Source organism: Macaca thibetana, chromosome 15 (assembly GCF_024542745.1).
Source record: "Macaca thibetana thibetana isolate TM-01 chromosome 15, ASM2454274v1, whole genome shotgun sequence".
In the NCBI taxonomy this organism is placed as follows: domain Eukaryota; kingdom Metazoa; phylum Chordata; class Mammalia; order Primates; family Cercopithecidae; genus Macaca; species Macaca thibetana.
This window is the reverse complement of record NC_065592.1, coordinates 98,054,390-98,078,024: the sequence shown is the minus strand read 5'-3', so window position 1 is coordinate 98,078,024 and position 23,635 is coordinate 98,054,390. Positions and strand designations below refer to the sequence as shown.

Genomic DNA, 23,635 nt, shown 5'->3' with positions numbered 1-23,635 from the left:
CAAGTATCGATTTTTGCAGGATAGTAGGAGATGCCATTCTTCATAACTGACATTTGCAGCACAAGTATTTTTGCAAAAATACTTAAAAGACGTCATCAGATTTCTCAAGAGGCCTATCTTAGTCCTTTGATAGTTAACTCCTTTTTGAAGCTCCTCTCATGTCTTAATCATCCTCATTATATTTTTCCCTCATTTATTAAGTGACCTAGATACTCCAGATCATGTGGTATCTCCTCTTTCTCGCTCTCTCTTTTTTTTTTTTTTTTTTGAGACGACGTCTCACTCTTGTCCTCTAGGCTGGAGTGCAATGGCGTGATCTCAGCTCACTGCAACCTCCTCCTCCCAGGTTCAAGCGATTATCTTGCCTCAGCCTCCTGAGTAGCTGGGATTACAGGCAGCTGCCACCACTCCTGGCTAATTTTTGTATTTTTAGTAGAGACGGGGTTTCACCATGTTGGCCAGGCTGGTCTCAAACTCCCGACCTGAGGTGATCTGCCCATCTCGGCCTCCCAAAGTGCTGGGATTACAGGCATGAGCCACCGCACCCAGCTTCTCACTCCTTTTTTTAAATCAATTTTGCTTCCCTTCACAACCTTGTTACTTCAGGAGTTAAATAACAAGTATTCAGAAAATACTTCTGGTAAATAGTGAATGTTCAGAAAATATTCTGGACAATAGCACGTGTGTTTCTGTTTTTGACTGTACACCAAGTTCACATATATAGTGGGAATAAACGGATATGTTTTGCAAATGGATGTGTGTCTGAGACCTGGGAAAGATCAGCTACTGCCAACTCTTGTTATTGTTAAGTAGCTTGTATCCCAACTTAAAATCAAACCAGAAAGCAGGCAAAGGCACTCACATTTGCACAAAGGGTATCTAATGAGGCTACAGTAATTAAAATTGACTAGGCCGGGTGCGGTGGCTCATGCCTGTAATCCCAGCACTTTGGGAGGCCGAGGCGGGCACAAGGTCATGAGATTGAGACCATCCTGGCTAACACGGTGAAACCCCGTTTCTACTAAAAATTACAAAAAGTTAGCCGGGCATGGTGGCGGGCGCCTGTAGTCCCAGCTACTCGGGAGGCTGAGGCAGGAGAATGGCGTGAACCCGGGAGGCGGAGCTTGCAGTGAGCCGAGATCTCACCACTGCACTCCAGCCTGGGTGAGAGTGCGAGACTCCATCTCAAAAAAAAAAAATTGACTAGTAAAATAGGAAATAGAAGTTAGCAATTCCTTCTTCTTTAAATCCTCAGTGACCCCCAATAAAGATGTCAGACTGTAGCATCCTGGAGCAGGTGCTAAATTTGTCCATATTTTTTCATGACAAATTAATTTCTACAGTCCTAAGTATTTTATTGTAAATGTGACAGTTTTTCAAGTAAGCAAGGTTTGGGGCACCAACCAGCTATAAGGAAGAAGGCATTGTGCTAGTGCTGCAGAGTTCTTTTGCATATACTGTTTCTCTTGGAGTAAATAAAGATTTTGTGCGCATGGCTGCCTCCCATGCATTATTTCAGTTTCTGCTCAAATATCACCTCCTCAAACACTTTCTTTGACCAGCTCATATTACACTTCTACATCACTGTCTATTATATCACCCTGTCCCACTGCCTTATCACTATTGGAAATTATCTTGTTCATTTGATTGATTGGTTATTTCCTGAATGTAATGTCCAAGAATGTAATGGCCATGAAGACTAGGACTGTGCCCGTCTTGTTCACTGCCATACCCCCAATGCCTAAAGCAGTGCACCTGGCGCATATCAAATTTTCTGAACAAATTAATAAATTATGAAGTCCCTAAGAGATAGTCAGCTAAATTAATTCATAGGAGACTGAGTCTGAAAGTTTTATTGAAATATTTGCATTAAAATGTTAATTTGCACAATATTTATAGAATGCAATGCAAACATCAGAGATGTGGTCTTCTCTAACCCAAGATTCCATTATTCAAATATGTTTCATCAGCTCTTGACATAGTGTCCTTGCATGGGATGGCTAAATTTGGAATAAATACCAACATTTGCATGCAAATCCATCATTCTCCCTGCCTATTTCTTAGAAATTTATATGCTATCCAAAGGTAGGGAGACTAGACAGAAAATACGTGGCTTGAATGAGAATTGCTTCAACTGGAGGCAATTGTAATCATTGAAGTCAATAGAAGTTACACATTCATCTTACTCTAGAAATGGAATTCTCTTTTCAATGCTCATCTTTGACAGGGCAACCCATATGACTAAGACAAATGTATATGTCTAAGAATACTGAAATCATTCTATGGTAAAAATCAGTTTCATTTTTGGTAATTAATATTTCTGTTCTTAGCATGCATTGTAAATTTAGTATATATGATAAATTGAGCTGTCAAAAATATTTCTCTGGCCAGGCATGATGGCTCATGCCTGCAATCCCAGCATTTTGGGAGGCTGAGGCGGGTGAATCTCTTGAGGTCAGGAGTTTCAGACCAGCCTGGCCAAGATGGTGAAACCCCGTCTCTACTAAAAACACAAAAATTAGCCAGTCTATAGTGGCACATGCCTGTAATCCCAGCTACTTGGGAGGCTGAGGCAGGAGAATCTCTTGAGCCTGGGAGGCGGAAGTTGTGGTGAGCTGAGATCGCACCACTGTACTCCAGTTGGGGGCGACAGAGTGAGACGCTGTCTCAAGGAAAAAAAAAAAATCCTGTTTTTAAAAACACTTCAATCACTAAGAAATAAAGAAAAATATTATTGCTCATAGTTCATAGCCATCTCTTATACCTTCCTGATCGAAGGTAGAGGTAGCATAAATTAATGAAAGCAATACCCCATTCCTTAGTTTGTTCATTAGTTCCAGCTTCTCTTCACTAAATCCATTATTGAGCAACCAATGAAATCATTCGGTTTATGTTTTACCATTTGTTAAAATTAGTCTAGGTTGGTTTCCAACTAGAAAGGTACCTGGGTGTCTTTCCCATCTTGATTTTCTGCCTCAAACTTCCAAAAGAAAAGAAAGGTTTCTATACACATTGTATTCATGGAACGAATGTTTCCCCACCTGCATCCCAGGCCTCTGTTTAGAATTCAAGAACTGCGTTACCACTGTGTTGGAGAAGATCATAGGACTGTGTAGAGGTTTGTTTCTAGGGATAAAGCTACATCCCTTTGGGTGTATTCTTAGGTCAGCTAATTTATATCCTTGCCTTCAATCTTATTGCCTTAGGGTTGACACTACCGTAAAAGTCAGGAAAGAAATCCTGGCTTAGAATTAGGAGTTCTATTCTACATTCAATGTTCAAAAACTCTTCTGTTGGTGGTTGACTCACCAACATCCATTCAACCCCAGAAAATAGTCTAAATCAATTTTAGTAATTCTATTTCTCTCCCACATTGGAATGATGAAGAATATTCCTGGGCTGCCAGTGGCAGAATTGTGCTACTGAATCCACCAAGCCTGAAGCCTGCTCTGCCTCTTGGAGTTTGATTTGGTGAAATAATGAACTTGTTTATTGTCTAAGCCAGTTTGAGTCAGTTTTTGTTACATACAACAGAAAGTACCCTAACTCATGCAGCTCCTCTAGGAAAGAAGTCCACTGTCATGATTCAAATTCACTAAGAAGGACATCAGAGGTTCAGAGAGCATCTTCATCTCAATTCTCTGAGACCAGTGCCCTCTGAGCCTCAGATGAACCAGTTTGTAACTTTTTGAAGTACACTCTACCTTTACTATGGCCCCTGGGGTTTCTAAAAGCTGTTACTAGTTTTACTTGTTATTCATGCTTTGGAACCCATTGAGTTTCTCCAGGGGTTCAAAGGTCCAGTGTGTTCCACTGTGGCATTTTCTTTAAAAAGTCATGTCTAGGCCAGGCGTGGTGGCTCACGCCTGTAATCCTAGCACTTTGGGAGGCCAAGGAAGGCAAATTACAGGATCAGGAGTTTGAGAACAGCCTGGCCAACATAGTGAAACCCCATCTCTACTAAAAATACAAAAATTAGCCAGGAGTGGTGGCACGTGCCTGCAGTCGAGCTACTTTGGGAGGCTGAGGCAGGAGAATTGCTTGAACCTGGGAGATGGAGGTTGTAGTGAGCCAAGACTGCGCCGTTACACTCCAGCCTGGGTAACAGAGCGAGACTCTGTCTCAAAAAAAAAAAAGTGATGTTTAGCAGCTTCAGTGCCCGCAGATGGATGAGGTACTGGATTATCATACCTTTTCTAACCTAAGTCTGCAGACTTGCATATTATTTATAGTTGACTCTCTGTCCCCATAAACAAATGGAAATGAGATATGCACTCACTTCTGAGATTGTCACATCTAGTTTGATAAGCAGACCTAAGGTATTTGAATTTATTTATTTATTTATTTATTTATTTATTTATTTATTTTTGAGAGACCCATCTGGGCTTCCCAAAGTGCTGGGGTTACAGGCATGAGCTACCGTGCACAGCCAGGTATTTGAATTTAAGCAGGGCATCTAACAAGGACTCTTATGCCAACTCAAGACTTCTCAAGGCCTCTCATGGACAAGTTGGAGGAATGTGAACTGGCTACACAGGCAAATTTATTTATGTTTAAAACTGCATGCCTTCAGAATGTTGATTCATGGATCAAGGTCAATTTAGAAAAAGTTCTCCAAAGCCTGCTCTGAAGCACAGTCATCAGATATGTTCTATTCAATGTTTTTATCAATGAATAAGATGAAAATATAGAAAGCATGCTCTTTGTATCATTTCCCTATGATTTGAAATGGAAGAAAGTGACAATATGATGGTTCACTTAAGCAAAGTCTGAAAATAATTTAACAAGCTGGATCAATGGGCCAACTGTACAAGGAGCTGTTTTCATAAATGATATAAAAATATGGTGAAGATTATGTAAAAAAAATTTTTTTAACTAGGGATATATAAATAGAAAAATTGGTATCCATATTCCTATATCTGATGGACTGTCATATGAAATGAGAGAGAGAGACATTGTCTGTCTCAATAAAGTATGTCTAAGATAATTTTTTTTGGCTCAGTAATGAAGGGATTCTTTAACATTTGAAGACAAAGGAAAAGAAAATAATTACCTGAAAAAAGAAAAAAGAAAAGAATTACCTGAAGCCAGGTGCAGTGACAGCTTCTTGGGAGACTGAAGTGGTATTGATTGAGCCCAGGAATTTGAGTCTAGCTTGGGCAACATAGTGAGACCCCATCTAAACAAAATTATCTGAATTAGGATATAGTGATAAGTGAGATTGCTATGGTTTATAAATTCAAACCAAATCTGATGGGCTGTAGATAGTTTTGTTTTACAGATAACTTGGAGGAGATGAAATCTAAACTTTCTTTCCATGGGGTTTATTTTTTTAAACTAGCCTGTCATTCTTTGTGTTTTAATGGTAGCATTTAGTTGCTTTACATTTGCTATAATTATTGACATATTTGGTTTTACATCTACCAAATTATTATGTGATGTATTCTTGTTCTGCCTGTTCTATGCTCCTTTGTCTCTCCATTCTTGTCTCTTTTATATTGATCTTTTTTCTTTTCTTTCCTTTATTTTTCATTTTTTGGCAGAGTCTCGCTTTGCTGGCCAGGCTGGAATGTGGTGGTGTGATCAGATGATTCTCCTGCCTCAGCCGCCCAAGTAGCTAGGACTACAGGCGCCTGCTATCACACCTAGCTAATTTTTGTATTTTTAGTAGAGATGGGATTTCACCATGTTGGCCAGGCTGCTCTCGAACTCCTGGCCTCAAGTGATCGGCCCACCTCGGCCTCCCAAAGTGCTGGGATTATGGATGTGAATCACTATGCCCAGCCGATAACTGATATTTTTAACAATTCTACTTTTAATCTCTATTTGCTAGGACATTATACAGCTTTTACTCTTCCTTTGGTGGTTGCCTTAGAGACTATAGCATGCAGAATTTTAGCAAGCATTAGACTTGACAAAGTCTAATGTCAACTGGTATTTTTACCCTTTTCCAGTAGGAGGCTTTTAAGCCCTGTAACTCCATACACCTCCCTCCCAAATTATATACTGTTGTGGTCTTATATCTATAAATATTTTAAACTGCACAATACATTATTTTTGTTTTATACAGTTAACAAATTATTTAGAGTTACTAGTTGCTATGCTCTAATGTGTCCCTGATAATTTGTGTTGAAAACTCAATCCTCAATTCAACAGTCTTGGAAAGTGGGGCTTTTGGGGAAGAGGTAGGTGAATGGATTCATGGGTTGATGGGAGTAGGTTCACTCTCTCTTGCCCTTCCATCTTCTGCCATGTGAGGGCGCAGCATGAAGGCTCTCAGCGCCTTGATCTTGAACTTATCCACCAGAGTTAGGAGGAAATAAATTTCTGTTCTTTATAAATTACCTAGTCTGAGATATTCTGTTACAGCAGCACAAATGAACGGAGACCCTAGCATAATTATTATTTTTTATTGCTTCGTGTTTCTTCCTCTATTTCTGGCCTTCTGCATAGGCTCATTTTCCTTTTACCTGAGCACCTTTTAATACTTGTAGTATGGGCTTGCTGGGGATGACTTCTCACTCTATTTTTTCTTGAAAAAATATTTATTTCTCCTTCATTCCTAAAGAGTATTTTCAATATTTGTAGATGTTTGCTAAGTCACTATGGCAGCTATTTTCCTTCAGTGTATTGAAAATGCCGTGTTATTGTCTGCTGGCTTCCATTGCTTCTACTGAGAAGTAAGCTATCATTTCAGTTGTTGTTCCTTTTAGGATGATCTGTCTTTTTTCCTCCGGCTGCCTTTTTTGTTTTAGACTAATTAGAGATCTGAAGTGATTTTGCCTTTATTTCCTTCACTTTAAGCCAATTATGAAATTTCACAGTGATTTCTGAGGTAGAGGCAGAAGGAAGGCGGTGTTAAGAATCATGGGGATGGCAGAGCACGGTGGCTCACGCCTGTAATCCCAGCACTTTGGGAGGCCAAGGCAGGTGGACCATGAGGTCAGGAGTTCAAGATCAGCCTGGCCAAGATGGTGAAACCCCCTCTGTACTAAAAATACAAAAAATTAGCCGGGTGTGGTGGTGCGGGCCTGTAGTCCCAGCTACTCAGGAGTCTGAGGCAGGAGAATCTCTTGAACCCGGAAGGTGGAGGTTGCAGTGAGCCAAGATCGCACCACTGCACTCCAGCCTGGGGGACAGAGTGAGACTCCGTCTCAAAAAAAAAAAAAAAAAAAAAATCATCGAATCATCCGGGCTGTGGCCCAGTTGGCCCACCGAGTGCAGGCAGGGTGGGCCTTCATTGGGGCAGCTGCAGGGGACAGACTGCCCCGCCGGCAGGTAGGTGATGTTCCGAGAGTGTAAAAACTGGTAGGCGATGTCCTCCGCAGTTTCCAGCTTGCGCAGCTCGATCAGTGCGTCCCCTGCGGTGGCCAGTGAGTTGGTGATCCGCTCAACGGCCTTGCAGTCGCTCTCAGCAGGGGTGATGGCCGCCTTTTTCTGCTGCTCAGCCTTTTCCACCACAAATCTGGCCCTCTCTGCTTCCTGCTGAGCCATCCGTTTGGCTTCCCCCTATGAACTCCTTCCCGAGGGTCAGATGTGTCAAGGACGCGTCGTCCAGAATGAGCCCAAAGGAGGCTGCTCGCTCCGTAAGGTCATCACTCAGCTGCCTGGAGATCAGCTCTCTCTGGGAAATTAGTTCTCCACCTCCAAAGCGAGCCACCACTGACTTGAGGATCTCGGTCGTGATGGACGGCAGCACACGCTCATCATGGTCCTCTCCGATGCGGGTGAGGATGCGAGGAAGCTGGCTAGCCACGGGCCGGAAGATGATGCTCAGTGTGATGTTGACATTCTGTAAATCTTTGCTACCAGTGATGACTGGCACGTTACGTGGTTGAGAACGGCAGTCAAAGATCACTGGTTTCTGTAACCACGGGGTGAGAAAGTGAGTCCCTTTCCCTACCTCAATGCCTGTACTCCACGGAATCGGTCAAAGACCACAGCTGTGTGCCCAGCATCCACGTTATATATAAGGCAGAGTTCACCACGCCTCCTTCAACAGCTAAGGCCAGGCCAAACTTGTCGATGGACTCAAACATTTTGTCAGCTATGTTGTCTTCTGCTGGACCCTCTCACACCTGCTTCCACCCTGACGTTCACACGAATTCCCCAGCCACATATACCGCGCGTGCACCGTGCAACTCCTCCTCTGCCTGCTCTCCTTCCCTGGTTGCTTTCTGGTTGCTTTTTTTTTTTTTTTTTTTTTTTTTTTTTTTTTGAGACTGTTGCCCAGGCTGGATGGAGTGCAGCGGCGCGATCTCGGCTCACTGCAAGCTCCGCCTCCCGGATTCACGCCATTCTCCTGCCTCAGCCTCCCAAGTAGCTGGGGCTACAGGCGCCCGCCATCACGCTCAGCTGAATTTTTTGTATTTTTCGTAAAGACGGGGTTTCACTGTGTTAGCCAGGATGGTCTCGATCTCCTGACCTCGTGATCCGCCCTCCTCGGCCTCCCAAAGTGCTGGGATTGCAGATGTGGGCCACCGCGCCCGGTCCCCTCGCTGCTTTTTAAGAGTTTCTGTCTTCCTTGGATTTTCAGCCGTTTTACTCCAATGTGCCTAGGTGAAAACCTTTTCCTATCCTGCTTTGGGCTTGTAGGGCTTCTGGAATTGGTTGGACTGATGTCTGTACAAGATTTACTTTTGTGTTACCCCAGATCTATGTGCTAACCTTATTGACACAGATTCATATCTGCCCTCTATGGTGGCTGTTCTCTGATCCTTGTCACACTTGAGCACAACCTGTGGCTTATCTCACACACTTGCTATGTGCTTTCATGTCCTGCCCTGGGACTTTCCCAGTGGGCTGAGGCACTCAGTGCTCACGTGTACACAACCTTGAAGTGTGGGAGGTATCACGCCATGTAGTGGGTTCTACCCAATGGGAGAGGAAAAGTCCTGGACAGTTTTCTCTCCCTTCCTTCTCAGAACCAGATTGTTGAAGTAACAGTGGCTGACATACCTTTTCTGATGATGGGTTGCAAGACGAGGTAATAGACTTGCAATGAGTGTATGCCCACGTTAATATAACACATGCTATATCTGTATTGCATCCTTCTCTATCTCACATCATTTTACCCCACTCTTGTGCTTGTGGGAATACACTTACCAGTAAAGTAAACATGTAAGCTTTTGCCTCAAGCTCTGCTTTTTAGAGGATCTGGGCTATGACAATGTTTTTAGTCAGTTTGGAAAATTTTCAGCTATAAGCTCCTCAAATACTTATTCTGACCCACTTCCTCTTTCCTTTTTTTTTCTGGAACTCCAGTGAAATGTATGTTAGTTTTTTTTCCTTCACCACATCCTCTGGGTTTATTATTCTCTCTCATGTAATTTTTATCTGTTTGTCTCTCCATGCTTCATTCTGTTTTTTTTTTTTTTTCTCTCCGCTCTTATAGTAATTCTTCTTTAAATCTGATGTCAAACCTAACCGCTAAATTCTTAGTTTCAGTTATATTTTTTAATGTTCAAATATTTCTGGGTACTTTTTAAAAAATTGTCTATGTTATTTCGGTATAGTTTTCAACTGTATTTTCTATCTTAGATTTGTTTACTTGGCTATAGTAAACATAGTTATTTTAATATCTGGATCTGTTAGTTCCAATATTCAGAACCCCTACAGATCTAGGTGTATTACTTACGGTTTCTTTCAGTCTTCATATTATCTTGTCACCTCATGTGCTTGGGTACACAAGAGTGTGTGTTGGACATTTTATTTGAAAGATTGTTCACACAATTTGAGCCCTAGGAGATACCTCTCCCCAGAAAATATTTTCGTGTGTTTTGATCAGGTCCCTATGAGCACTGTCATCTTGGCTGACCTCAATCTGATTTCAGAGACTAGACTTCCAGATCACTGGAAGCTGGGCTGCGGTCTGAGGAAGGGCTGCTTTTCTTCTAGTTCTCCCTACAGTTGGGGTACTGTCATTTAGATAAAAGTGTGTGTGTGTGGGGGGTGTGGGGATTGTGCCAATAGGACATTTCCCTTAGTGGGACCTGGACTCCAACTTTTGTACCCCTTTTACGTTACAACTGTCAAAAGAACCACTCCTCCTTTTAGCTGGAAAATGTCCTAGAGGTAAATAACCCCAATTGCCAGGATTCCTATCCTCTAGATTTTGCTAAAATCTAAATTAAATGAAGAACACATTGTCAAATTATGTGCCAGCAGAGTCAAGCTGGCAATAATTCTTTTCTGTACTGATAAAGAAATACGATAAATATTTTTATACTTTAGAAATACAGAGATGATCCTAAAAGAAGCTACCACACTGCATCTTCAACTCAACATTATGTCCAGAACTACAATTTATCAAGTAAGAAAATGTATCCAGTAAGAAAAATAATCAAAAGTACAGATTATGTTGGAGGTTATTTTCGAAGGACATAATAATAATTTCTGGTATGTGTTTCACAATGACTCTGGTCAAATAATACTTCCTGGAAATTTTTACATTAATAAACGACAAAGCATAGATAACATTAACTCAATTTCACATGACTATCTGTCTCACAAAGAAAACAAGATGGGTAACTCTTGTGAAAGTTTGCAATTTAACGGCCAGGCACGGTGGCTAAGGCCTGTAATCTGGGAGGCTGAGATGGGTGGATCACCTGAGGAGCACTTTGGGAGGCTAAGATGGGTGGATCACCTGCGGTCGGGGGATTGAGACCAGCCTGGCCAACATGGTGAAACCCTGTCTCTACTAAAAATGCAAAAATTCGTCAGGCGTGGTGGTGCACGTCTGTAATCCCAGATACTTGGGGGGCTGAGGCAAAAGAATTGCTTGAACCCAGAAGGCGGAGGTTGCAGTGAGCTGAGATCATGCCACTGTACTCCAGCCTGGGCTACAGAGCGAGACTGTGTCTCAAAAAAAAAAAAAAAAGTTTGCAGTTTAACATTTTACCAAAGGATATTCTTTGAATTTGATTTATGATACAAAGCAAAATCCTTCTGTTGCTGTGGGGGAGATGGTACATCACTTTTATTGTAGTGATCTATCTATTAAGATAGATCCTTAGTTAATTACAAGGACACAAATTAATTAGCATTTTTTATAAAAACAGCCTGTGGAGATTGAATGTACTTGCAGTTATGGAGAAAAGACATCAGGATATTACCTACTAACAGTGAAATCAAGAAGTTATAGCATTTTTTTCTCTAGTCTTCCATTTTTGTTGTTAGAAGACCTAAATCTGCATATGATCTCTTATTACTTGAGCTTCAAATTTGCTTTCTCTTAAATACATAATGTACAGTTTCAATACTTACGCAATAAAATTTTTGATGCATTCCTTTCAGACTACAATATATACAACATTTTATCAGTATTACCACTATATAGAGGCTTATCATAGTCCACAATATTGCTAATATGCCTTACACAATTTTCTGAAAGGCTACCAGCCCATGTAACTCAGCTCCTTCTCTCCCACTGCTGAAATGTGGTAGTTTCTATTTGAATGTGAATATGCAAATCCTAGACAAGTTCTAATTGACAAGAACATCGATAGCATATTCGTTGTCAATAAGAGCACACACTACTCCTCTATTGATTAAGGTGAAATCTAGAGTCAAGAACTTCCAAAGGACCACGGCCCTAGTGGCCACTGTATCAGTACTGAGCAGATTTTAGAGATGTAGCCAAGGCATTGCCAGATTGTTCCAAAAAGGCCAGCGCGGTCCTCAATCCTTGAATAGAATGTAAAACTCCATTTGATGAAAACTTACTATTCTATTCTTCCAAACTGTAGTGTTTCATTTATGTAATGGAAGCTGTGAACCTTTCCAATATGGAGAGTTGGGAGATGACTTGTGTTGGAAGTACTATAACATACATGTGTAAGATGAACATATAATTTCTCATCCAAACTAGGATACTTCTGAAGCAGAAGGTACTGTTAGTATTTATACTATACTGAGATATAAGGTACAAACTGAAATTTGACAAGAGCAAATAGTAGCGTGCAGACTCGAACCAGACCCACCCTACCTATAATGCAAGAAATGGACCAAATGCACGGTAAACACAGGCAAGCATAGTTTCCACAAATAGAATAGGTGCTCTTATGAGTTGTAATAAGGCTGCAAGTTTCATCCCAAGAACAAAAGAGAAATCTACTTTGCAAGGGTCATATTTTTAGCACAGCCTAGGCTGGGTGCCATTATTATATCACAACCATCCAGGAACACTGTTTTTTCTTAACAGGATGAAGCAGACAAGTACCAATTACTCAGAATTAGAACTCTGCTGTACCCAAATCAATATTTAGCTAGATGCTTGCCTTCCTTTGCCCAGCCATCGCACCTACCATCCTAGGTGCAAGACAAGGCGTCAGAGAGATTCCTTACACAGTGATGAATGGAGTATAAAAGCAGATATAGAAATTAGATATATTTATAACATTTGCACATTGATATAACAGTAAGAAATGCAATGTTATTGGATTCACAGGTTACCAACTCGTGTAAATAGTCATGGTTACCAGTTCTGGCCCCATCTTTTTTTTTTTTTTTTTTTTTTTTTTGAGATGGAGTTTCACTCTTGTTGCCCAGGCTGGAGTGCAATGATGCAATCTCAGCTCACCGTAACCTCCACTGCCTGGGTTCAAGCGATTCCCCTGCCTTAGCCTCCCGAGTAGCTGGGATTACAGGCACGTGCCATCACGCCCGGCTAATTTTGTATTTTTAGTAGAGATGCCGTTTCTCCATGTTGGTCAGGCTGGTCTTGAACTCCTGACCTCAGGTGATCCACCCGCCTCGGCCTCCCAATATGCTGGGATTACAGGCATGAGCCACCACGCCCAGCCTGGCCCCATCTTTTGGAGAGGGTCAACTTTACTCTTTCCTTGACAGAGAACCTTGATCATCTTACAGTTGTGAATTAAATTCAGGTAGAATGCTGTGGTATCAAGCAAATATCAGGGTACTGGATTGCTGACACACACATTTTACTCTTTGTTAATATAAGAGAGAATTAACAATCTTACTCAATCTCTGCATTATATAAAAGATCCCAAGAAAGGACTTATTTCCAGATGAAAAAGAAATTTGATCGGTTTCTGGCAAAAATAGGTTGTCAGTACATGAGGTTGCCCAGCCTCTGGTCTCAGTTTGCAGACAAGCAGAGTGACTTTGACAAGACTAGAGAATTCCAGAAAAAGAACTAGGGATGGAAGCATCCCAGTAATATCTAATTATTTCTAGCATGCTCCTCGGGTTACATGAGCAAGGTGAGAAGTACACCTTGGCATTGCCAGGTAACTCCAGAGGATACAGCAAAGAACAGCAAAGATGTCTAAGAACAAGAAATAGCCATAACCATGGCTGGATTATTAACAACAGAGGAACAGCATTTTATAACAGCTATAGCAGAAGGTAAAATGCTCCAGTAGAATTTTTTTTTAAAAAAACACAATAAATCGGCTGAGTGTGATGGCTCACGCCTGTAATTCCAGCACTTTGGGAGGGCAAGGAGGGTGGATCACTTGAGGTCAGGAGTTCAAGACGAGCCTGGCCAATGTGGCAAAACCCCGTCTCTACTAAAAGTACAAAAATTAGCCGGGCATGGTGGCTAATTTTTGTACAGGCAGCACCTGTAATCCCAGCTACTTGGGAAGCTGAGGCAGGAGAATCTTTCAAACCCGGGACGCAGAGGTTGCAGTGAGCTGAGATCAAGCCACTGCACTCCAGCTTGGGTGATAGAGCAAGACTTTGTCTCAAAAAAAAAAAAAAAAAAAAAAAAGAAAAAGAAAAAGAAAGAAAGAAAGAAAAAAGGAAAGAAAGAAAAAAAGGAAAAAAAAAGAATTCATCAGTAGGCTAGGCACAGCGACTCATGACTGTAATCCCAGCACTTTGGGAGGCTGAGGTGGGCAGATCACTTGAGCCCAGGAATTCAAGACCAGCCTAGGCAATGTGGTGAAATCCCATCTCTACAAAAGTGAGCTGGGTGTGGTAGTGCATGCCTGTACAACTAGATGCTTGGGTTTCCCCCTACAGCTTGGATTGGTTCACTTTTGTATTTCTAAGACTTACCTATTTCCTGTGAAGGAAAGAAACAGATTAATCCTGAACCAGCTTCAGGTTCCTTGAGTAGAGTTTAAGAAGGAAAAGATTTTCTGTCTACGTGCAATTTTACCTGGAGTTCAAATTTTAAAACACGAGAGGGAATGAATGCATTCACATAGATGTTCTGAGCTTCCCAGGAACCAGTCTTTCACTCAGCATTTATCCTCCAGGTGGCAGAAGCCCCTGTTTCCAAACAAAGGTGATTTTGCCAGCTCTGGTTTTGTGTCTGGGTATCTCTTCATTATGTACATCCCAGTTCACCCACAGTGGATGCAAACTCGCTCTTCCAGAATGAAATCGTATAAAGAACACGTATCACCTAAATTCTAACCTGAACAACTCTCAAACCTAGAATATAAACTCTCAAGTAGTTGTAATTATGAGTGGTTGTCTTACCAGATGTGGCAGAAACTACTAGCTAGTGCATTTCCCCCTCCTTAATCGCACAGTTAGAATACATTTCCCAGCTTCCCTTACAGTTAGATGTGACTATGTGACTGAATTTACCTGATGGCTTGCAAGTGGAGGTGACTTTACAGAAATAAGTTTATGCCATGCACCCCCTTTTCCACTTCTGCCATCTGGTTCCAGGCAAGAGATCCTATACTAGAGCCACAAGATGGAAGAGCCTGGGTTCCTGAGTCACCTCCTGGAGGAAACACACCCACATCCCATTGCCCAGGACTGTTATGTGAGTGAGGAGTCTCATTCTATTGTGATTGCGTCATTGTATATCTTGGGATTTCTTTGTTAGGGCAATTTAGCCCACCTTAACACTATATTTGATAAATGATTACTCTGGAGATAATGTTATGATTGATATTACTGAATTTTCTTCTGTGTATATAAGTGTGATCAATATGGACATCTTTTGGATTGTCTTAATCTCTCCTATAAAATAATACTTAAGTTTCCATGTAATGCAAAGCGTTTTTTTCCAAAAGGATTGTAAAACATACCTTTTTACTTTGGATGCTCTCAATTTTTATAAAGTGGTTTCCAAATATTGTCAAATAATATTCTAGAATGTGTGTTTTTAATCAGAAAAGAACATTCGTTCATTTATTGTAAGGCATAATGTAGGTCCTACCTCTGGGTTTGCTTATATTCCAACACTGAAGAAATAAGATACATGCATAAATAACATTAGCAAAATAATTAGTGATGGGTTCCAAAAAGTGATTTAAAAATTATTCAATTTGAAAACATTCAAAAACAAATATGAATATATGTTTCTGGGTGACTCATAATTGTCTCAGAAATGGAAAAGTCCTAATTGTAATAAACCTTTTAATACAGAACAAAGATTAAATAATTTCTACTTTTAGTTGTGGGGATGGAAAGACAGAAATAAATTTTAAAAATTAATGTATAGCCAGGCACGGTGGCTCACGCCTGTAATCCCAGCACTTTGGGAGGCCGAGGTGGGCGGATCACAAGGTCAGGAGTTCAAGACCATTCTGATCAATATGGTGAAACCCCGTCTCTACTAAAACTACAAAAATTAGCTGGGCATGGGGCAGGTGCCTGTACTCCCAGCTACTTGGGAGGCTGAGGCAGGAGAATCACTTGAACCAAGGAGGCGGAGATTGCAGTGAGCAGAGATCGCGCCACCGCACTCCAGCCTGGGCGATAGAGCAAGACTCGGTCTCAAAAATAAATAAATTAATTAATTAATATATAGATGTTTTCTGTGTTCAAAGACCTCAAGTATTACTGAAATGAACAGCTGTTTAAAGATGTATGGGGAAAAAAAATAAGAGAAATCCATCAGCCTTGAATGTAATCAGGGAAATATTACAAAGACTCTGACAGTAATACAAAAAAGTTATAGCTAACATAGTGGCACCCAAAGAATGACCACTCCTCATTTTAAATGTCTCAGGCTTTCATAGGTATAGAGAACCTGTTTGGACTACATTATATCAGTAATACTTTCATATGTACTTTAAAGTAGATTAAAACGGGCTTTACTATTTGCTCAAAATTGGATAGCTCTCTCCAGCTATCCAACTTTTTTTTGTTTTTTTTTAGATAGAGTCTTGCTCTGTCATCCAGGCTGGAGTGCAATGGCACGATCTCAGCTCGCCACAACTTCTGTCTCCCAGGTTCAAGTGATTCTTTTGCCTCAGCCTTCTGAGTAGCTGGGATTACAGGTGCACGCAACCACACCCAGCTAATTTTTGTATTTTTATTAGAGACGGGGTTTCACCATGTTAGTCAGGCTGGTCTTGAACTCCTGACCTCAGGTGATCTACCGGCCTCAGCCTTTCAAAGTGCTGGGATTATAGGCATGAGCCATAGCACCCAGTCTCACTCCGGCTTCTTGACTGTGGTCTGATAGGTGTACTTGTTCCATAATGATTGCAGACTGAGCAACACTTCAGATGCTTGCTGGTGGACAGCATGAAATCTGGAAGGCAAAATGAAATTTTATTCTTGACTTTGATGAGTCTATTAAGTCATTAAATTCATATTTCATCTTTATATAAGGAATGTGGTTATTATGGCAGGCTTTCATGGTCAACAAAACAGTTTCCAGCTTTTTAATGATCATTTTCCGAGCTCATTTATTTCTCCCTTCTAAGTGAGTGCATGTATTTGTGCAATATTATTGCTGTAGACTAAGATCCTTGGAGATATACCTACTTTCATGCCCCAGTACAAGTGATCTTAATTTGGGGGAATAGAGGAGTGCTTTTTTCTGACTCATAAGAGCTTTTCTTCTTTGTTTGTATGCTGCATTTATTTGTCAAATAAGTAACAGTTATCTGCTAATTGAACAAAACTAGAAAAAATTGTAAATAGATATTAATAAAATATATTTTTAACATTTGAATTTTCCCAGTTCTCCAGAGTGGAAGTCTAGCATACCACATGGATTTAAATTATAAAAATTTAGATATACATATTGATGAAAAAAGAAAACAGATTACAAATATGTATATATATATATATATAAATTACAAATATTTTGTTGATGTCTTAACAGATTTTTTTAAGAATAGTTTTTACTAAATTCAATCTTTTTTAATATTGGAACCTAACTTGCAGGTATGAAACAATTCTACAGTACCTAATTTTTGAAAATACCATTACCAGCTGGGTGCGGTGGCTCACGCCTATAATCCCAGTGCTTTGGGAGGCCGAAGCGGGCGGATCATGAGATCAGGAGATCAAGATCATCCTGGCTAAGATGGTGAAACCCCATCTCTACCAAAAAAAAAAAAAAAAAAAAGGTAGCTGGGAGTGGTGGCATGCGCCTGTAGTCCCAGCTACTCGGGAGGCTGAGGCAGGAGAATCGCTTGAACCCGGGAGGTGGAGGTTGCAGTGAGCCAAGGTTGTGCCACTGCACTCCAAACTGGGTGACACAGCGAGATTCTGTCTCAAAAAAAAAAAAAAAAAAAAGAAAAAGAAAATACCATTATCAAAAGAAAACTGAAGTTTGGCAACCTTCCCTAAGGGGTAGGCTAACTTTGATAATATTTTTTAAAGTTTGTGCATGACAACTATTATTAGCTTTACAGTCTTTACTGTAATTTTACTAATTTTAGATTTAGTAAAGATAAAGTCTTTTAACAATCTTAAAGGTTAAATACTTAATTACCTAAAGAAGTCTGGACTTGGTTCTGCTGAATTACCCTTGTCTCCCAAAGTGTGAGAACATTTCCTTCTGTTGCTTAGAGAAGTTCCCAACCGGCAATCACTGTTTTCATTTTGTCTTTTCAAATGCTTTTGGGCTGGCTGCTTGATTTCATGATGTACTTAACTTTTGAGATACTATTCTCATTCTACAGGCAGTCTATTTTAAAATCAGCATTTTCATCAAGAAGCAATTATTAAGTAATTTCTATGAGTCACTATGTTTGGGGAAAAAGAAGAGACAGTCACATCTCTACATTTACAGTAAATATTTGTGATTCATGGAAAAAATGAGCTTTTAAAGAAACATGATATACGGGTTCTCAATAATAAATAGTTAATTCCAACCAGAGAAATATCCAGAAAGACTTCAGGAGGAGGGTATATTTGAACTGGACGCCGAAGGATGATAGTGATCGCTATATGCCCAGATGTCTCAAGTCATAAAATCAGTACATAAAAATTTTACTTTTAAATTTTTCTAAAACTGAACTTAATTTCTATCTCAAGTCTCCATTTCTGCCTGCTATGGCAAAACTTAATCTAGGCATTTCCAGATAAACTCAGCCAAATATTGAGATTTCTTATGCATTTTGACATTCAGTCAAACACATCCTTGCTATTCGAGTTGGGGTCCATGGGCCCAGCAGCATCAGAAGCATCTGGGAGCTTTTTAGAAATGTAGAATCTTGGTGCCCACTGCAGATCTTCTGAGTCCGAATCAAGATTTGTATTTAAAAATCCCTAAATCAGAGTCAGTGGTTTAACAAGATTTCCAAGTGATTTATATGCACATTAAAATTTGAGAAGCCCTGAAATACATTACTTGTCACTTTCCTCTTCAGAATGGAATCTGAGCTCCAGGGCTTCGGAAGTGGGCTGGAATCGGGGCAGTCATCTAGCTGTGCATTGGCAAGGTCAGCCACTGAATTTGCTACAAGGAGTCAACCAGTCTGCTTCTGAGATGGTCGAGCCTTCCATGGTGGCTAGCCTCAGTTGGGATGGAAGCTGGTCTCCATCTAAACTCGGTCTCAACTTTCCTGCTCTACTATAAGTTTCTCTCTTTCCCTGGCTGCAAGACCTTTAAAGATCTACCATATCTCACTTTTCACTAATCTCACATCATTTCTCTCATTTTTCAAAGCTTCTCTACTTTCCCAGAAACTTTCTGGTTCATTCAATCTTTGTGGAAGGCTGCTAGCTCAGGCATCTGAAGTTCAACTAGTCAGTGACCACAGGTGCAGGGTTGGCCTTCTTGTGGTTGGGAGAGAAGTCAGACAGGCTGTGTCTAACTATATATTGCTGAGTTCATAATCAACAATGCATAGTGAGTAGAAGGAAAACGGAAACGTTGCTGAGTGTGAATCCTTAATCACAACTGCAAAGACAATTTTTCCAAATAATGTAACATTCACAGGTTCCTAGGAATTTGAGGTAGATATCTTTCAGGGGGCTGTTCTTGGCCTACCACATACAGATTAGTATATACACATATATTTATTTGCTCTGTCAGCTGAGAGGGCCTAAAACGAAACAAGGTAGCACACAGTGCCTGTTCAGATCTTGGTTTCTATTGTAATACCATTCTCTAGTAGAAGAAACCAGGCTACTTGGAGAAATGGCTGATTCTAGTACTGGGCAGGATATACACATGAATAGCCTAGGGCATCTTGTAGTGCTAGAAACAGGAATTTCTCAAAAATGAACAAATGAAACCCTGTCTCTACTAAAAAATACAAAAATTGCTAGGTGTAGTGGCATGCACCTGTAATCCCAGCTACTTGGGGAGCTGAGGCAGGAAATTCGCTTGAACCTAGGAGGCAGAGATTGCAGTGAGCCAAGATTGTGCCACTATACTCCAGCCTGGGCGGCAGAGCTAGACTCTGTCTCAAAAAAATAAAAAAGGCATTTCAAAGGGGCTCAGGAGCCAACTGGAAGAGTTCTCAATGGCCAAAGCTGGAAGAATTAGAGAAAAAAAGAAGTAGTATTGAATTATAACCCAAGTACAAAAAATACCCAGCAATTCCTACTGATCTAAATAAATGATTGGCTACATTAATAAATGGGAGAGAAGAGACAAATGTCCTGTAAAGAAGAATTCAAAATCATGTAAGTAGATACTTCACTCTAAAGACTGGGAGCATAATTTCTTGCCTTTTAAGTGTGGGCTGCACATTTTTACTTCCTTTCAATAATACATCATGGAAAAGGGGGGAAAGAGAATAACTTCCCAGTGGAGAAACCTGACAAACCTCTTTCAGCCAGGTGATGAAGGTCAACACCAGCAGTCACAAATCACACAGACAGTCTGTACCATTGACATGATGTAAGGAGAGTGACACTTTACCTCTGTCGTCTTCCATCCCCACACCCATAGCCTTAGTCTCATCATTGTAAAAACATTCCATTTAAATTTAAATTGAGGAACATGCTTTAAAAAGTAGCTGACCAGTACTGCTTAAAGCTGTCAAAATCATTGAAGACAAGGAAAGTCTAAGAAACCATCACAGCCAAGAGGAACCTAAGGAGATAGGACAACTAAATGTAATGCGGTATCCTGGATGAGATTCTGGAACAGAAAATGGGTATTAGAGGTCGGGAACGGTGACTCATGCCTGTAATCAGAGCACTTTGGAAGGCCGAGGTGGGTGGATCATCTGAGGTCAGGAGTTCAAGACCAGCCTGGCCAACATGGTGAAACCCCATCTCTATTTAAAAAAAAAAAAATTATCTGGGCGTGGTGGTGCACACCTGCAGTTCCAGCTACTTGGGAGGCTGAGGCAGGAGAATCGCTGGAACCTGGGAGGCAGAGGTTGCAGTGAGCCAAGATTGTGCCACTGCACTCCAACCTGGGCGACAGAGCAAGATTCTGTCTCAAAAAAAAAAAAAAAAAAAAAAAAAAAAAAAAAAAAAAAAAAAAAAAGGATATTAGAGAAAAACTAAGAAAATCTGAATGAACTATGGACTTTGGTTAATAATAAAGTAATGATATTAGCTCATTAATTGTAACAAAACACTATACTAATGTAAAATATTACTAAAAGGGGCAACTGTATGCAGAGATGGGGTCACATATTAGCACTCTCTGTAGACTCTGCTCAATTTTTCTGTAAATCTAAAACTGTCAGAAAAATCATAACATCTTTATTACTATTTCACTTACTTCATAGTCAGCATCTATTTTTTTTTTCCTTTGGCAATTTAAAGAGCTTAACTTCTTAGCTGGCTAATGCTGATCAATGGGAATACATATGCATGGGGTCTGGAGTGAGCTGTGGATCCTGCCTCCCTCAGTGATCTGTGTGGATTTTGACAAGATTTTTTAACCTCTGTACCTCAGTTGCCTGTGGGTACAATAATTACATGCCTCAGTTGCCTCATGAAGATAATGATAAAATTGTACCTCTATCTCCAGACTTGTTATGAGATTTAAGCGAAATGTCTTTTTTTTTTTTTTTTTTCCAGATGGAGTTTTTGCTCTTGTTGCCGAGGCTGGAGTGCAGTGGCTTGATCTTGGCTCACTGCAACCTCCATCCCCTGGGTTCAAGTGATTCTCCTGCCTCAGCCTCCCGAGTAGCTGGGATTACAGGCACATGCCACCATGCCCAGTTTTTTTTTTTGTAGTTTTTTTTTTTTTTTTTTTTTTTTGTATTTTTAGTAGAGATAGGATTTCACTGTGTTAACCAGGCTGGTCTTGAACTCCCGACCTTAGGTGACCCACCCACCTCGGCCTCCCAAAGTGCTGGGTTTACAGGCGTGAGCCACCGCGCCTGGTCAAAGTGAGATAATGTCTTGTTGGTAGATTTCTTGAAGCAAGGGATCTTGTCTGTTGTGACTCATCAGTATATGTTTCACACCTGTTCTGCCTAGTACAGGGGTTGGAAATTTTTTCTGTAAAGGTCCAGGTGGTAAATATCTAGGATTTGTTAGCTATATGGTCTCTGCTGCAACAATTCAATTCTGCTGTTACAGTGCAAAAGCAAAGACAATAGGTAAATGAATGGGCATGGTAAATTTCCAATTAAACTTTACAGACACTGACATTTGAATCTCATATATAATTTTCATGTGCCATGAAATATCATCCTTCCTTTGATTTTTTTTCTCCCAATCATTTCAAAATGTAAAGCCATTGATAGGCAGGATCTGAAGCTCACTCCAGACCCCATGCCTAATACATATCAAAGTTGGTCAGTCAGGGCCAGTCACGGTGGTTTAGGCCTGTAATCCCAGCACTTTTGGTGGGCCGATCACTTGACCTCAAGAGTTCCAGACCAGCCTGACCAGCATGTTGAAACCTCATCTCTACTAAAAATATTTTTAAAAGGCTGGGCACGGTGACTCACGCCTGTAATCTCAGCACTTTGGGAGGCCAAGGTGAATGAATCATCTGAGGTCAGGTGTTCAAGACCAGCCTGGTCAGCACGGTGAAAGCCCGTCTCTACTAAAAGTACAAAAATTAGCCGGGCGTGGTGGCGGTGGCACATGCCTGTAATCCCAGCTACTTGGGAGGCTAAGGCAGGAGAATCGCTTGAACCCAGGAGGCGGAGGTTGCAGTGAGCCGTGATCGGGCCACTGCACTCCAGCCTGGGTGACAGAGACTCCATCTAAAAAATATATAAATATTAAAATAAAATCAACCAGGCGTGGTGGTGTGCACCTGTAATCCCAGCTACTCAGGAGGCTGAGGCAGGAGAATCACTTGAACCTGGGCGGCAGAGGTTGCTGTGAGCTGAGATCGCACCACTACACTCCAGGCTGGGCAACAGACGGAAACTCAGTCTTAAAAAAAAAAAAAAAAAAAAAAAAAAGTTAGCTAGCCAGAAAGTTAAGCTCTTTAAATTGCCAGAAAAAGAAAAATAAATTAGCTGACTATGAAGAGACTGAATAGTAATGAGGACATTACTTTTTGAAGATCCTAAATCCAGACAGTGGGCTGGATTTAGCCTGCAGGTCATAGTTTGCTAACGCCCTGTCTTGTACAAGGTAAGTATTCACTAAACTCAAAAAGTATTTTGTGGTATGGAAATAGCATTAGTAGTATCACTATGTTTGTAGCAGCTCGAAGGTAAACGTTTTCAAGGTCATGTAATTTTGCTTCATGAATTTTAACTGTATATTTACAATGAGCTCCTTTAAAAACACCGAACCAACATCTTCCTATTCATAAACCATGTGTTACAATGACAGATCTTTGCAACCTTCACTTGCTAAAGAGTTAACAACATTGAAAAAACAGTGAAATCATTTTGCCTTTTCTAAAGTTTCTTTCCTAATTATGCTACTTTAGAAGTAAATTGTGATATAAAAAATTATTTAGTGAATTTGTATATTTTTAAGCGATCATTCATGAAACTGTTCCAACCATCTTTGTTCTATAGGGGGTTCTCTGGAGAGTCTAGTTAAAAACCTCAAAGAGAAAACAGTTGTTGCTATGTGGAAATATAACATACGTCTTTCTGACAGTATGTTTAGCTTCTTCTCCTCTAGGTTCTGTTCATAGTAGGAACATTCTGTATTGGAGGGACTGCCTGTACATTACCTTATTGCTCTTACCCTGCATAATAATGCTGAAGCTCTTTCTAGAACCAGGGCTACAATCCTAAAGTCAGAAGCCAGTTTTTCCACAATTAATCTGAAGACAAAAAAGCAGCAGCATCTTAATTTGTTCTCAAACCCTGGTTCAAAGTCTTCCATTAGATGAAGCTCTGCAGAAAATAAATTCTATGCAAAGTAGGGCTGTTTTCAATGAACACAAATGTTTGGATTGTTGAAATGTCTTTTTAAAAATCCACTTGATTCTGAGCTTCTAGAGTCAAGCATTGGGCTTTGCCTTTTGTCATATCTCCTACAACACTAAGCAATCATTTTCCAAATTGTATGGACTGCATCGTGGAAGTGAATTTAAAATTCCTATAAATTTAATTTA

The 23,635-nt window shown here is 40.5% G+C and overlaps 1 pseudogene; it reads right to left on the bottom strand.

Moving 5' to 3' along the window:
* Positions 1-6,199: 6,199 nt before the first annotated feature.
* LOC126937327 (prohibitin 1-like) lies at positions 6,200-20,081 on the bottom strand (annotated as a pseudogene).
* Positions 20,082-23,635: the final 3,554 nt, after the last annotated feature.